This window comes from Otolemur garnettii, unplaced genomic scaffold, assembly GCF_000181295.1.
Source record: "Otolemur garnettii isolate 467f Iridium unplaced genomic scaffold, OtoGar3 scaffold00011, whole genome shotgun sequence".
Lineage (NCBI taxonomy): Eukaryota > Metazoa > Chordata > Mammalia > Primates > Galagidae > Otolemur > Otolemur garnettii.
This window is the reverse complement of record NW_003852406.1, coordinates 6,243,633-6,259,603: the sequence shown is the minus strand read 5'-3', so window position 1 is coordinate 6,259,603 and position 15,971 is coordinate 6,243,633. Positions and strand designations below refer to the sequence as shown.

Sequence of the window (15,971 nt, the reverse complement as noted above, 5' to 3'; positions counted from 1 at the left end):
AAAAAAAAAAAGAGAGTTATTGTGGAAGTTAAGTGAGATAAGGTGGGTATTTAGTAGAGGGCATGAAATACAATAGTTATGGAATGACAATGACTTATTAATTTATAAGCTAATATCACAAGGCAAGAGAAGGACCGTGGAATGAGAGAATGGGTGGGCCTTGCCTCTACTTTCAAATGAATCACTTCTAACCTTTCAAACCCTATCTTTCAAAAAAAAAATATCTATTTCAACAGATTCCCCTGGCTTATTCTGCAAATGAATAGAACTATGAATATTCTCACTTTGTAAAAGATATCCAAGTGTAGTAAATGGAAAAGAAAAATGTGCCACCACAGCTCTATTTTTACTGTCAAAGCAAAAAGGTGAGTCAGATATGCTATTTAGTTAGTTGAGACCCTATTTGGCTGCTATCATTTATCTACTAAAAGCGTAATAATTATCATTCTGCCAGTGATTTTCAAACCAGTTGAATGGGTCTATCTTAAGTCAGTCTTGGATTTAAAAAGGGGGGGGAAAAAACCCTTGAAGTTGCATTTAATTTAATTGACTATTGATAATATAATAAAGTTCAATGGATATTTTTAAATACCTACTATGTACTATGCATAATCTTGTAGTAAATGTTAGGTATGGAGAGTTAGGACCCTTGAATTATACCTCTTGTAATAATTTGCAGTGACATTGACCTTATAATGTATGTATTTCCGTCGAGTCATCTATTAAAAGACTATTATGATACTTATCTACTATGCAAAGGAACTATAAATTGGTTTGAATGTTAAGCCTCACTCAGGAAAAACATGATCTAAGCAAAAGCCTAGCCATTGTGTCATTCCTGCATTTGGTGCCATGGTTAATAGATGCAGAGTACAAACCACTGAATTATGCATTTGCCAGTACGATTCTGCCCCAGAGCAAGGTACTGTTGGAAGCCAGCCCAGTGGAGGGCAGCAGAAAAAATGCCTGGTTTTGAAAAACTGATAAGAAGAGGACATGATAAGAGACAACAGCAGGCCCAGAGCAGTACACTCTGAGGCTGTGTCACTAACACAGCCCCCGCCATTGGTCAGCAGCCAGTATTGTAACCAACCTGATTGATTGGCTAAGGATGGTAAGAAAGGGCACAGGAAATTCACCCAGACAAACCACTTCTGGGAAAGATGGTTTGACCAAACGTAAGCAGGCCATGTGTTGGACAGAGCACAAGAAAGGGTGCGGATTTGTTATATGTATTTTTAAAAAGTCTCTGTGGTTTGAATAGAAGTTTCAACACTATAAACAACATCCGTATATCACTTTGACATTTATAAAGCCCTGGCATGCACACACAGTCACATTTCTCTCTCATTGGTGCAGAAGTTCGTAGCTTTGTGTGCCTATGGATGTTCTGGGCCAGCAGAGGGAACAACCCCTTTCCTCTTCTGCTGCAGGTTCACTCTGGTTCTAAGTCAATATAAACTCCTATATGATCAGCCACCATTCTCACCTTCCTGGAAACTATACCTCTGTACTCTGCCTGAGGTTGTGGCCCTTTGGTCTTGTTAGCAGACAGGACACAGCATTTGGACACAGGCTATCCTGGGGCTGCGTCCTTAGCACGTGGAATTCATCCATGTGTCCCTTTTTACCTCCTCCCTTTCTTATATGCTGTGAAGCTATACAGTTCAGCTCCCTGAAATCTTCAGATTACCTGGGTGCAATTGATCTTTGGATAGCCTCATAGAATCTGAGACAGGACCTCAGAGGTCATTTAGTCACGATCTCTATCATAGTTGGAATCTTCTATAGCACTGCTGACTGCTGGCCATTCAGCCTCAGTGTGAGGGACACAAGTGAAAAGGAGCTAATAGTTTTGCAAGGGAGCCCATTCCAGCAGATTACACCTGCTGTTCTTACAATGTAACTTTGAGGCTTTCCCCACTGAGCGTAAAGCCGAAGGCTCCTCCACTTGAATTTGGACAGAGCTTGGGATGGCTCTAACTTAATAGAGCACAGCAGAGTGATGTTATGTGACTTCAGAGGCCAGCTCACAAAATGACTATAGGTTTTTCCTGGCTCACTGGTTAGAATATTTGTTCTAGGGAAGCCAGCCACCATGTTGTGAGGAAGCCCACACTCACCATACAGAAAGACCATATGGAAAAGTCTACCTAAGAGAGAAACTGGGGCCCCTAGCCAAGATTCAGCATCAGCTTTCAGATGTACAAGTGAAGGACATGAAGTTCAGATGCCTCCAGCCCCCAGCTTTGGAGACACTCTATCTGAAGCCAGGGGGAGCAGGGATGAGCTACCCATGTGAAGCCTTGTATCTTTAGTTCACAAGGCTTCATTTCAAGCAGACTAGCACTTTCGGGGCTGAAACTAAGATCTGCACTAGAGAAGCTTCCTTCCTATGGACCTGACATAGATGATCAGATCATGGATTTCAAGCTGATGCTTCAATGGGATGAGACTTGGGGTCTTGGAGAGAGTGCATGAGCGTACTGAGCATGGGGGAGGAACTTAAATTGCTGTGGCCAGAAGGCAGATTATAGCGGATTGTATTTTTCCTAAATACAACAAGACCTCCTTTTCCACTTGCTCCTCTTACACTGTGCTGTAGAGAAGTTCCTGCCACTGACAGGTGAGGTCTGCATTGCCCTGCCTTGAATCTGGCCAGGGGCCTTTGATTGCGTCCAGTGACAGAGCAAGGCAGAAGGAATGTTATGTGATTTCCCAAACTAGATCTCCACTCTAAGGACGGTTGCCGTTATGGTGTGAGGAAGCCTGAATTACCAGGTGGAGAGAATATGTGCAAAGACCCCAGAGAGAGGAACTAAGGCCTCAGCCAGTGTCCTGAACCAACCACCAGACCCGTGATTCGGGATATCTCTGCTCATGTCACATGAAGCAGTGATGAGCTGTCTATGTCAAACTTAGTCCTTGTGTAGCTTTGTGAACAGATATATGCTATTGTTTGGAGCCATGAATTTGAAGGATAGCCTGTTATGCAGCATTGAATCACCAGAACAGAAGTAAGTTCCTGCATGGGGGAGCAATGCCCTACATTAAGAATAGAGCCCTGCATTGGAATAGAGCCCAGCCTTAGCAGGTGGAAGCCTATTATTAAAGAATGCAGCCCTAGGCAAAGGTGAAACCTCCTCAGGAGAAACAAGTGCAAAGTTCCAATTGGCCATATACCTCCAGCTGGTAGACCTTGTCCAAGCTATCTAAATGTTTAGGTGCTTGACCTGAAATACTGAGACCATAACTATAGTCATCTAAGAGAAACAGTCCTGAGATTCAGTTAGATCCTACTCTAGACTTCAGGATTCTAAATTGCCATTTATTTCTCTCAACTACTCAATTGTGATTTTCCATTGTGATCCAAAGTCAGGTGTATTTCCAAACTGAAAGCCTCCTCTGAGTAGGAGAAAAATCCAAATCCCTTGCCTTTTCATGCCCACCAATGCTCAGCTATACTCCGTCCATATCTAGAGCTTTCACTGAGATTGTTTCTGAAGGATAAAAGCAAGTGGAAAAATTACCGTACCTTTCAAAAAATAGGGGATTGTATGTGTATATTTCTATTGAAATAAAGTACTGGCAAAATGCAGGATCTACTCTCTTCTTTGCAATTAGTCCCTTGGCTGACGAAGAAAACATTCTAATATGTTGAGGTTCTTGCAAATAATACCCTTTGCCAGCCAAGATCTACATTTCCAAGCACAAAACAATATTCTTAACAAACTAATTTTTCATCTGGAGATTTAAAGTGTGATGTTGTTTCACTTAAAATCCCTGATATATAATAACAGAAAGATGGGAGATTGGCTAAGTGGTTTACAGATGTTCACACCCTCCATGTCCCTGAACATAATCTAACCGTTTAAATTAGGAAACAAAACAATTAAATATTGTAGAAATACTAGGCTGTAGAAAGTATTCCCACTGTTGTTCCTGAAATAAGGGATTTAGATAAAGACGTGCCTATCACATACTGAACTTTCTCTATAAGCAAAAGAAATCTTGCTTCTGTGGGCTTTGTGCTTTCAGATTTACAGAGTGTATACGGCACCCAAAAACTCCAGATGAAAAGGGCTTCTTCAGTTTATCTCCCCCTCCTCCTTCCTCAAGCCTCATTTTCTCCCATTTTTTTTGTACACCCTTAACCTTCTCCCCAAAAGACAGATCTATAAGATTTTTTTTTTTTTTTCAAAATTGATCATTTTGGTGTCAGGTCATTTTGGAACCAGTGATTAGTGAATATGATAAATTATCAAGACCGGGTCTGCTTTTGCTGGTTTGAAGTTTTGATGCATTAGTTATTGCCACCTGGGAAAATTATAACTCCGAACAACATCAACTTCTAAATCTCCAGATGGAAAACGGGTGTGTTAAGAGCATTGTTTTGTTCTATAGAAATGTAGGTCTAGGGAGCCCCTGCTATCTTTAAAAATATGTCTAAGTGTTTTCTTCTCAACCGGTGTTTGGGAGCCCAGAGATGTCTCTTCGAATTTAAATCAGGCCGATCTTTACAATTCCATGTCTCATACAAATCTTAAGGCATAGACACAGAAGATTCTGTCCCTTTGTGTGAGATATGTACATGATACAGAATCATTTCTTAGAGGTGTGCCCTGGAATTGGCAGGTCATCTGGCTCTTTATCCTCATCTATTTGTCCTCCCTCTGAAAGGGTCTTTAAACAATGGCATTAATGACACCCACATAAAGCAAATGCCTATTGTTTATGTTCCTAGGGCGTCGTTTACACAAATTTTTTTGAGCTTGTGATTATGAGCATCCTCTCTGAGATGCAAGGGGTAGGGGAATGCTTGTTTACATGAATTCCTCTCTGGGAATACACACGGATTCACATCAGAAGCAGCAGGAAGATTTTCAGGGGGAGAGAATTTCAGGACAGTGTACAGAATCGGAGCCGGGGGGTCATGACCTTGCCTATTGATCCAGTCTCTCTAATTTCCACAGCTTGCTGAGGCTTGTTCTTCCAGCCTGCTGGTGTACATTAGAGCAGAAATCCATAACATGGCCATGTTCATCCAAGCACAGGAAGAAACTAAATTAAATGTTAAAAAACAATCTGAGGCTAGAGTTGGAGACAATTCATCATGATCTTAGACGCCAGGCAGGTGGGATGACCAAGGATTCCTCAGCCCAGAGACCCCCAAACAGAATCTGGAAGGGCCTTGGCGTCTCATTTGTCAGGTGCACGGCCGAGAGGCTGAAATCGCATGAAGGTCAGCTCTTTGGGCTGCAACGTATTTTTCCTCAAAAATGAGATATTACACATCTGAAAAGTGGAAGTGAAGTAAATTAGCAGAAAGAATTGGGAGAAATAGATGGAATTCCTTAGGAGAAGCATATTTGGGCCACTCAAAGCCAGCATGATGCTTCTGGTCTGGCCTTGGCATTACTGTGTTCCCAGTTGGTTAGATTTCTATTGCAAGAAAGACATCGTCTCACCAGAGTCATGACCTTTCTTCTGGGTGACAGAGATTCAGAACTAGAGCTCCTCTGGCACCTCGAAATGAAGTTCATGTGTTAGGGTGAATGGAACCAGACGCAAGGATGTTCTGACGTCCGGGAGACGCCCGGCGCTGCCCGCTTCTTAGCCGGGTGTTTCACCCTCGGAGAGCGAAAGGCAGCACTTCTCCAGGCGCGCTGGACAGTGCCAAAGGTGCCCTTTTCTGCTTCTCCAGTTGATCTCATTTATATTGGACATGGGGCTCATGCCATTTATTTGCCATTTACTTATCGATTAATCTAAAATGTTTAACCTGAAGGAGGCATCACAAATGGCAGGTTGTCCTGCTGGGAGTTGCCTCAAACGCTGGGATGCGTTTCTCAAAATGCCTTTTGCATCATCCAGGTAAAATCCCATTCAAACGAATAGGGCTGCGGCATAGCAGGGCCCTGCGTAGGGAAACTAGCCCCTGTGCGGGTGGGGTCTGCAGTAGCGGTGGTTTAAAGGTTGACAGAATTGTATTAAACAATGGAACAACAACATACCCCTTAGAAAAGACTCAGACAGTCCTTGCATAAGTAGCACTTTGCCTACCTAAAAAGGAAAAAGAACCAAAAAGTACCATGTTCTGTAATGGTACTTCAGACTGAAGTTCTGTTTATATGCTAATATCACTGGGCTGTAACAGGACATTATTTGTAGGCGAGGGGGACAGGGACAAATGGAAAGATACAGGAATCTGTGACTCCATTAGCTGCTTCAGACTGAATTAGAAGATGAGATTTAAGAGAGACAGGGGAAACTGAGGCCCCAGGACAGTGAAGACAGGCTGGGCTAGACAGTGCACCCTGCTTCCCGCAGCTCTGTGGGTCAGAGCACGCGTCGTGCTCCCCAGAGTCTGCATTTTGCGACTTGTCTCTATCACTTACCACCTGCCCTGACCTTGGACGAGTAAATTTATCTCTCTGCACTGCACTTTTCTCATCCATAAACTGAGGATAAGAATAGTATTCTAATCATGTCGTGAGAATTAAATAAAACAACGTATTCACAAGCCTTCCACCAGAGCCTGGCACCAGGTAAGCACTCAATAGACGATGTCATTGTTATTCCACGCTTACCGTTCCCTGTGACAGCATCTCGCCCTGCCTACTTTATTTATGTATTACGTTCAGTACATGCATCTATCCAGGAAGGTGGTCAAACTCTAAGTGCATAAAATATCACAACACGAGCACAACCCCATGGCTCCACCCACAAAAGGAAATACAGGATGGCCAGAAACTCCACTCATCATGCCTATCCCAGTTCAAAGCCCCCCCACCAAATGTCCTGAAATTCCCTCCCCTGATGATTTTCTGTTCATGTTGCCTGTTTTTCCATTTTCTATAAATGGAATCACGCCACCTTTGTTCTTTTGTATCTGGTTTCTTTTTCCCAGTACTGTGTGGGTAAAATGCAGTACATGTCATAACAGCAGTTAGTAATTCCCATTGGTTAGACGCGGCATCTCCTCATTACAAAGCCACAAAACACTTGTACGAGGAAGGTAAGAATTCATTAGTTAGAACAGGGTGCCAACATCGGGTATTTACTTTTCAGAATGTGTTTGAATTAGACATCATTCAAAGTTATACCTAGAGGAACTTCATTGTCTGTTGTTTGGATGGTGACAGTTTTATTGAATGAGAGAAAAGGGGGCTTTCTAGCTGGTACTTTACCGTCCCCACAGCCAACAATGCATGACTTGTCATTGATTCACCATCAGAGAGCAACTGATGAGTTGTTATAGTCCTCTGAGCTTTGTTAAATCTGGGTACACTGGGGGAACAAGGAAGGGCTTGCATGATTGGCAACCATTAAGAGTAGGCCATCGGAATGGGTGATGTGAACCCCTTGGGGGGCGGGAGGGGCTCAAATTCTCATTACCCAGATGGGAAAACTGAATTCCAAAGGAGCTAAACTGCTCCCAGCAGATCATAGAGTCAGTGAGTAAAAAAGTTAGGACTGAACAGAAAGAAGGTAAAAGAATAGAGGAATCAGAATGCTGCTGTCAGCCGAGCACTAGAACAACGGCACGGCCATCTTGAATTCCGTCTCTTTGAGTCCCTCCTTGTTCTGCCTAAGGATCAGTTACTAGTAGCCCAAGCATCCCTTTAACAGGGCACGGTGTCTCGGAGCCTGCTGTTACTCAGAAGTCACAGAGCACACGAGAGCGTCTTTTTCTACTTAACAAAATATTCTATACTCTAAAGACCGTAAGTATCAGTTGCCACTTAAATATAATTTGAATTTCCAAGAGGAAATTTGTTGTCTAATCAAACAAAGCAGTTATTTTTTTTTCCTCCAGAGAATTGTTATCTGATGACAGACAGTGCCAGCGTTTGTCACGTCCACGATGACATAAGATGTTTAGCATTTCATCAAGTATCTGCATCTGATTTCTGTTGTCAAGTTTGCCTCAATAGGTTCATTAAGCAGTGGAAAGTAATTTGGTCATGTCATTTCAATGGTAAAGTTTTTTTGGATAATATACATGATGAAATCACAGTTGTTATTCTGTTTTGTCGAGTTTATTTGATACCATATAATTTGGTCTTGGAAAAAGCAACAGGGAAGAATTGAAAAGAAAAATCTTTCTCAGCCCTCAGACGAAGCACACTTGAATAGCTATCAATGAAATGAAGTCCTATACAGGTTAGGTAAGCAAAAATCAAAACCAGGACACCGAAAAGAATTTTTGTTGCAGAGGGTTAAGAGAAACGCACAGAACCCACCAAGGATGGGAAAAGCTATTTTCTGGACCTGGATTTATCAGTGACGTGTCCCCTAATGAGATTACTTGGGTTCGAACCACAGATTACTTGGGTTCCTTGCTTCTGTTTCTCCATCCTGTATAATCTGGTCAAATTTCTCTACAACCCAGCAGCCCCCAAATGGAAAAGTGTATTTTTAATCTGAAAATATAAATATTCCTGACATAACAAATTCGTTTCTGTTTTCCAGGTGGACAAATTATTTATGTGTTTGTTCAAAACTTTTGAACATTTTTACTTTGCGTCTTTCCATGTTCATGCTTTTCTGTAGGTCATAAAGATTTTCTTCTCCATACAAAATGGCTTTTAGGACATTTCTGCTATATTGTCAATACACTGAATGTTTTGATGTAATTTCAGATTTTGAAACATTTTTTATTTTTAAAAATGTGCTAATTAGTTCCCATCTATTTCCAAAAATAATATGAAATGTATTTTGGAACTTTTGCTGTAAAATACTTTCTTCCCCTCTAAATGGGTAGTGGACCTTATTTGCTTGTTTTTGTTCAAATAAGAAATAAATAAAAAGCAACCAGATAAGTACAAAAAATATATAAATATGCATGCACATATGCACATTTTGAATTTATTATGTGAGTATATATGTGCGTATGTATCAATGGATGTTTAGACGGATACAAAATTCCCACTTGAAGAAAAATAAAAAAAATAGCACACTGTTTATAATCGCTTTGTATTAACTTAATTATACATGACCAATTCAAGGTAGTGTTAAAAATATGGATTAGCCCAGGTGCCATTGCCAACTTCTCTAGATTTGGAGAACAAGTAGATCTCTCTGCAAGGAATAAAGTGCCTCTAGTAAGCTTGTGTCAATTAGGAGGATTAAAACTAGAGATAGAGGCTGGGCATGGTGGCTCACGCCTGTAATGCTAGCACTCTGGGAGGCCAAGGAGGGTGGATTGCTTGAGCTCAGGAGTTCAAGACCAATCTGAGCAAAAGTGAGACCATCTCTACTAAAAATAGAAAAACTAGCCAGGCATTGTGGTGGGTCCCTATAGTCCCAGCTACTTGGGAGGCTGAGGCACGAGGATCATTTGAGCCCAAGAGTTTGAAGTTGCTGGGAGTTATGATGCCACAGAACTTTACCCAGGGTGACAGACTGAGACTCTGTCTTAATAAAAACAAAAAACAAACAAATTAAAAAAAAAAACAAAACCCTGAAGATGGCCTCTTTGGCTATGATCAAAGGAGGAGCCTCACGTGTACTCACTGAGAAAAAGACTGTTGGTCCTAGTTGCAGCCTCTGCCTCCTCTTTCCCTTCCTACATGTGCCATTTCCTGATTATAATTCCAATCAGGAAGACTTAGCTTTTGGAGTTAGGGAAAGGAAAGGTCCCCTGAGATCTACCCAGAGATAGTCGCTTTGCATTAACTCAGCTCATATGTGACCAATTATGACTCCATTGATGATTTCCCAATCAGACAGGTTTTTTGGTTCAGCATCATAAGGGCTGATTGCCATTAATGGCAAAGCAATCAATGGGATTGATGTTATTTCAGGCACCTTAACAACTGAATTGGATCAACCATGCATGCGGCCATAGATAGCTCATTGAGTGACTGTTTTTGTGGCTGATAAAACCAAGTCAACTGGAAAAGAGCTCTTTCAGCCTGGCCTTGTAGACAAACTTTAAGTGTTTACTGTGGAACCATCCAAGATGATTGGCCCTTTGAAGCAGCAACTGGCCTAGAGGGATTATGGCCACAACAAGAGGCCTGAGCACAGAGATTCTAGCCAAAGAGAGTTATAGCTTTTGCAAATACATGCTCAAAACCATTCAATGATTGGATTACTAGGGCTGAACTAATTAAATTTGTGGGCATGTCATACTCTTTTGATGGCATGGTAGCTGAGATAGAGAATGGCCTCTCATTCTCCTATAGGAATGTGGCACATCAATGAAGCAATTATCAACCCAAGTCAGTGGAAGAAATTTTGCTAAATAACCAGGTGTAAGCCTTATCCTACCACAAAAGCACCTGGTAGGGCCAGAGATGGGGATTAAACTGTTTAAATTGGAACAGATAGGGCACATTACAGCTGCCATCCCCAGGTGCTGTCAGATTGTTCAGGAAAAGGAGGTATGGGGATATGTGCAAGGCCACCCACATATCAGGCCTAGATTTTGAGGAAGCTCTTTTTTATAGCAGGCATAAGCATCATGGTGATACTAAGAGGCAGGCTATCCTTTTCTTGCCAAAACACTTCGGTGTCTATCAAAGAAATCTGTGGGTCATGCCAGGGACCAGGGGATTCAGCTTGAAAAGGTCAGGGATATAAACAGACCCAAGGAAGATCTTAAAACTGAAGTCCTGATAGTCCTGGAACATTCTAGTTTATGTGGAGCAGTTTTAGCTTGCACCTACTGCCCCAGTCTAAGCTTCATTATTTCTAAGTGGGATTCTCATTAATACAAAATAATAGACACCGTGGCCCTGTGCTGCTGTCCTCTGGAAATCATGAATCAAGGTAAAGCTGACCCCACTGAGAAGAACAATGAGAAAGGCTGAAACTGGATAAAAATGGGCTTCTGTATTCTTGGCTCTGGCTCAGTGTACTTCAAGATGCGTCAGGCAATTGAAATCCAGTGTTATTAGAATATGCCAGGTACTATCCCCATGTATGTTCCCACAAGGTCTTATATCATAAAATCATTTTTTACAGATAATGAAATTAAAGCTCAGGGAGGTTGAGTAACCCATTTAGGCTCACACAGCAAATAGAAGGCTTGGTTTGGGTTCATGTGGTTTCCACTATATCGCTAAAACAGACTGATAGATTCCATACTCCTCCAGGCCCCTGAGGGAAGTATAGTCAGACGGATGCTGGCCCCTTTCACTGAAGAGAAGAGCTTCAGTTTTGTCTTTCCAGCTTGTTGGCCGAGGTCTCTGAATTTTGAAAACCTCCTTCCGTCCAGTTGGCTTTTAGAATATGTCTCTTTATCTTTATTCCAGGACTTCCTGAATATTCACCCGTCTTAATTAAGAGAAAAATTAAAGTTCTAATCTTGTAATGCAAGTAGAACCCCCTACCCCCATGCCTGCCTGTGTGTCTCTCACACACACACATACACACGTACCCATTATGACTGCCATACAAAATACAGACACCCCACTCAAAGGAAATTCAGATAAACAATGAATAATTTTTGGTATAAATCCAAAATCCTACATTGGATATTCTTATCCTAAAAATGATGTACTGTCCATCTGAAATTTAAATGTAACTGTGCATTCTATATTTTTATTTACCACATCTGGTAATTCTAATACCTACCCTTCCTTCTCCCATTGTACATGCTGTCACATACAAACAAATACATACAGGCACATATGTTTACATAGAGTTACAGAAACACAGAAATGTAAGAGGCATATGCTTGTTCCATGTAATTCAGAAAGAAGAGGAAAAAAACTTAAAATAAGCTTTATATGTTCCAAATGAGGTCAAATATGACTGTGAGCTTCTACGTCCAGAGTTGGGATATTGTAATCTCAAATTTTAGTTGGGAGTCTTATACTCAGAAACCCGCTTACCTTCCTAGGCTATTCGAGCATCTGGGAAGGGGAGGGAGGCAGGGAGGAGGGGTTCTTTCATGCCTGTTTCAGTCCCCTCTGGGTTCAGGGTGGGAATGAGGACAGCCCCAACCCCACTTTATAGAAACTTGTCATGTCCCTGTCATCTTCCCAGTCTTAGAGAGGTTGTCTATTTTCCTGAAAAATACAGCTTTATTTCCCCTATAAACTAAGACTTTCCAAAGCAAACCTGTACTTAGAGAAGACCCTCACCTGGGCCAAGAAAAGACCCTAAACTTTAAGACAAAGAAACTTGATGGTTTTGCATGTAGAGGGGGGAAAGGGTGACTCCACGGAAGGAAATACTATCAATTTGTGATTATGTACAATAGGAAGAGTTGTACGTGTCCAGGTATATTTGGAAAGGTCCTAGGTCTAATTCACAATAACCATCTTATTATTCCCATTTTCCGCATAAGGAAACTGAGGCAAAGGAACATTAAGTAGCTTGCCCTAAGTTACTGAATTAATATGTTGCTATGCGCAGGGCAGAACACATCCCAGAAGTGGGGGTCTCAGTAAGGCCAAGGGATTGGAGAACACTAGGGAGGACTTTGGGAAGAAAGGAGGCTTGAACTGAGAATTTTGAAAACTGAGCAAGAGAAGAAAGGAATTCTCCATGGAAGAGACTGCAGGGGTGTCACCCAGAGGTACATCTTGCATGCTGTGGGGCAACTGCAGGTCATCTGCTGTGAGCTGGCTTCACTTGTTTTGAGATTTGACATCAAAATTGACTTTAAACTGGGCACAGTGGCTCAAGCTTGTAATCCTAGGACTCTGGGGCCAAAGTGGGTGAATTGCTTGAACAATTGCTTCAGAGTCTGAGATCAGCCTGAGCAAGAGCAAGACATCATCTCTACTAAAAATAGAAAAAAATAGCCAGGTATTACGATAGGTGCCTATAGTCCCAGCTACAGAGGCTGAGGCAAGAGGATTGCTTGAACCCAAGCATTTGAGGTTGCTGTGAGCTATAACATCTGGTCTCTATCCCTAGGGCAGAGTATGATACTCTATCTTAAAAAAAAAAAAAATCTAAATGACTTTAGTGAAATCACAGATGAGCACAGATATCACTGTTTTATATGCCTTTCCTTCATTCAGTTTTTTCATATATTTAGTCTTTCATCGGATAATTACTGAGCACTTACAATCCACCCACCAAAATGCTGGACACTGGGAATATATTGTGAATGAATGACACCAATTTGGTCTCTGCCCTCACAACGATATTACAGGTCAGACTCATTTCATGTAACAGGGATATAGACGTAATTATAACACACACTTGTGCCATTTTCTGAATGTTTACCTAGGCAAAATCTTATCTGAAGTTTTGTTTTATTGCCAGTGCCACAAGTTCAACAAACAATGTATTGAAGACCTACGCCAGAGTTTGTGCCAGGAATGAAGCAAATATAAATAAGCAAGCTATGCCCCCAACCCCACATGAACAGCTTACATTAGTGAGATACATTCATGACAACTGATGCACCAACGGGCATACGTTAGGCGCTCTCTATATGTTGCACATTCTATAGGTTGTGACAAATGTCTTATGACATGTACCCACCCTCCCAGTATCATACAGAATAGTGTCACTGTCCAAAATATCCTGTCCGCCACCTGTTCATCTCTGCTTCCCTTCCCCCACCCCCTGGAATCACCAGTCTTTCTACTCTTTCTATCATTTTGCCTTTTCCAAAATGTCATGTGTTTGGAATCGTACAGTGTGGCCTTTCAGACTGGCTTATATATGATGGGAACCACTGGAAGAGTTTAAGTGCCACACAATCGAATTTACAATTTTCAAGGATCCCTCCAATTGCTGTAGGAAAAGCCCTGAAGGAGAATAAGAGTGGGAACCCGAGAGACCAGAGTTCCGAGGCCATTGCAGTGACTGGGGTGAGAGATGGTGAGGTCCTGGACAGGGGTAGTGGCAGTGAAAATGAAAAAAATTAGAAGAGACTTGAGATGTAGTTTGCAGGGGGGTTGGATTTGCTGATAAATTAGATGCAGTGGATGAGGAAAAAAGATGCATTAAAGTTTTTGACTTGAAGAGGGGGTTGTATGGTGGTGCCATTTACAAAGATGGGAGCTTAAAGGCAGAACAGCAGAGTAGGTGTGGGAGGGATCCAAGCAGAGGAATCAACAAGGCTGTTGGACACAAGACTAGAGCTTAGTGGAAATGTCTGACCTGGAGATACAAATGCAGGGGTCGCTGGCAGATAGGTGGTATTTGAGCAGTGAGTAAAGGCAGTGCTATTTTTAGTTCTTTGGGAAATCTCCATATTGTTTTCTGTAGAGGTTGTGCTAGTTTGCATTCCCACCAATCCTTGCTAATATCTACTATTTTTTGTCTTTTTAGTAAGATGCCATTCTGAATGGGAGAAGATTCTATCTCATTGTGGTTTTAATTTGCATTTCCCTAATGATTGGTGACATGGAACATTTTTCATATACCTGATAGCCATTTCTATGTCTTCGTAGACAGAGAAGGGGACTGAGGGCCAAACTTTAGAGAAAAACTTTTGTAAGGCCTCTTAGGCGAGGAAAGGATTTAACAAGGAAAAGAATAGAAAGGCAATTATTTGCAATCTGTTTCGTCTTGTAAATATAGTTTTGTTACCTGTACATTAGTGGTAATAGAATGTTTCAATAGGGTGATCTGACCTGCGAGAAGGTGTCAGAAGTTCACAAATGTGCTTCCACCCGGAATTCCGGGATGCAGTCATTTCATAGCTTGAGCTGGAGCCCAGTGTCTTCTTTATTAAATGATTGCTTTGCTCTTTAGCCACACAATGACGTGAAAAAGGGGGGCTGTCCCCTGCTTCAGCTGTGAGTCCATTTCTGTTGTTCTCAACAGGCACTGATGGTGAAAGTTGTCCTCAGGGCTTCCTGACTAGGAGAAAAGAGCTGGGGCCATGGGGGAGCTCATACAACCTGGGGACTGTGCTGTTTGATTCTTTCCCCCTGCTGTGAATTTAGATAGTGAGCACATGCCTTTGGGACTGAAATAAACAAATAAATACATTTTAGTCGTTTTTTAAAATTGAAATTTAACATATTGGATTGACTTTAGCTACATTTTCTCCAAACTAGATTGGACATGTAGATGCCACCTCTTTAGATGGTTCCTAAGTCAGGGCAGGCTATCCCTGAATAATTGCCAGAGAGAAGGGGATGCAGCGGGAATTACTGCCCAGGGTCCATTTGCTATAAGACCATCAAATCAGCATCCCCTGCCTACCCTACCGGGTCTCAGCTGTGGTCAGCAGAGCACGGGGGCAGGAGGAAGAGGCCGAGATGAAGAAAAATAGTGAGGTGGCGGGCAGAGTGTTCAGATCTGTGTGGAACACCCTGTCATTTGACGGAGGTCAAGCTTGTGACTTTCCTAAACTCCCAAAATTGAGAGGGACATTCATAAGAAGATGTTCAGCTGGTGAGTCACTCTCACTAACCAAATGACCCTGCCAGGATAAGACTCCCAGGATTTCTTTGTATCATTATTACAAATGACCATATGTCAGTGTCCTTGGGAGTCCCTACTCATGAAAATGAGAACCTTAAATCCACAGATCCTATAGGTCCTGGGATGGCAATGATAGACAATCGCTTATTTTGATACAGATCTAGAAACTGTCCCAAAAAAGAGCATTTCTTTTATGACTAAGGTCTTACCTGTGTTTCCTAAAAATGTTTATGTGCAAGCTTGTTATTGGGCTCTGAAAAGCCACCAGAAGTGCCTCTTAGAAGTGCCTCCTTAGAGAAGAAAGAGAAAGTGTTTATTCCTCAGCAATTATCTCTTACTGACCAAAGGTTCACTCAGGAGGTGTTAACGCACCCCCATTTCCAGGCTGCACGTGGGAAGTCACATGCATGGCTTCCTGTGCTGACCCACGAGGAAGCAGACCGAGGGCAAGAGACAAGACACACAATACCAGGCTTGGGCATGAGGTTGCACCTTGCAAAGCGGGTGAGAGCTGGCAGAGAACTTGTCACTGCAGTGGTGGCTGGTGTAACAGACAAGTGAGGCTAGGAGGATCTGAAGTACATACAAAAGCTTCAGAACAATCTCCTATCCCAGGG

General features: G+C 42.0%; 1 long non-coding RNA gene across 1 annotated transcript in view; it reads right to left on the bottom strand.

The window, feature by feature from the left end:
- Nucleotides 1-15,769, bottom strand: part of LOC111723417 — a 26,082-nt gene extending 10,313 nt beyond the window's left edge. The window contains exons 1-2 of the long non-coding RNA XR_002771958.1: nucleotides 15,564-15,769; nucleotides 14,556-14,893 (exon numbers count right to left, since the gene is read on the bottom strand). This is a non-coding gene — a long non-coding RNA (uncharacterized LOC111723417). The remainder of the gene's footprint in view (nucleotides 1-14,555; nucleotides 14,894-15,563) is intronic.
- Between the last annotated feature and the right edge of the window lie 202 nt (nucleotides 15,770-15,971).